Raw genomic sequence first — 1,227 nt, forward strand, 5'->3', positions numbered from 1 at the left:
CTCTGTCTTTAAGAAGTGTGTCCCCGTAGCAAATTATATAACAGCGTTTTGCACACTTGTATTTTTCCTCTCCCCCAGTGCATTCCATGCACCTACACAGTCATGCTAATTAGATCATGTAATAAACTTAAACGTGGCAAAAAATCTGTTCACAGGGTGTTGCAAGACAGAGCTGGATTTGGAAAGCAGCCATTCATTAATTTTGTTTTGTTTGAGAAAACCCAAAGGATGTTACTTTACTGAAGATGAAGCAAACCCCATGTAACAGGAGCTGTAATCTAAGGAGACTAATTATTTTATTTAAATAGTCCTCAGTAAGCCCTGATACAAGGGCTTGCTTATATGAAAAAAACTGCAAGAGTTTAACAAAGCCTTTAAAAATAATTAAACCTAAACTAAAAAACCAAACTAATGTTAAGCTAAACTTGAGTAGTTCAGCTTAACTTAACCACTTAACTAATTCATTTAGTTAACTAATCAAAACTAAACTAATGTTAATCCATAATGTATACCTACAAAGGAGCTAAGTAGCAAGGAACCTTGAGCTTAAAAGGTGTCTTTTAAATGAAGTGTCTACATGGGATGCGGTCTGATAGGTTCAAAATACGCCTCAATCAATTTTTCTATAGATGATCTTAAACTGTGCACAATACAGTAATCATGGGGTGATACAGGAGAGCGAAAACACAGCCTTCTCTGACGTACCCCCTCCGCACCGCAACCTTACGCTGCACGCTCATTTCTAGGGAAAGGAGTGATTCTGAGCACTCTACCCATTCGACAGCAATGTTTAATTGGTCCTGGGTTTTACCATACGGTTGGTAACGTGATCAGCTGTCAGGTAGAAATTGCTTTCTTAATATCAGTTCAGGTGCTGAAAGTTTTGGCCACCGTTGCACTGAATCGCATTTAAACCCGCCGGCTCTTAAATGTAACCACAATAATTTTCATAACGATCGAGACAGACTGAGAGCATTACCAGATGATTGCAATTCTGCAGAGCTAACGAAGGCAGTGACACGGAGCATGAAGAACACGCCATGTTATGAAACACAGGGGAGAAGGAGCTGAGGTTGTGCTGGGCAGTGGTGGTCGGGGCGCAGCCGGTTCCCTGCCTGCAGATTTCATTGAATTGCCATTAATGAAGCATGACGATAACTTTCAGCTATATCCCTGATCAACACTAGATGTTGCTATGCTGCTACTCATATAAGCTATACGTTAGCG

Source organism: Fulmarus glacialis, unplaced genomic scaffold, assembly GCF_000690835.1.
Source record: "Fulmarus glacialis isolate BGI_N327 unplaced genomic scaffold, ASM69083v1 scaffold6310, whole genome shotgun sequence".
NCBI lineage: Eukaryota > Metazoa > Chordata > Aves > Procellariiformes > Procellariidae > Fulmarus > Fulmarus glacialis.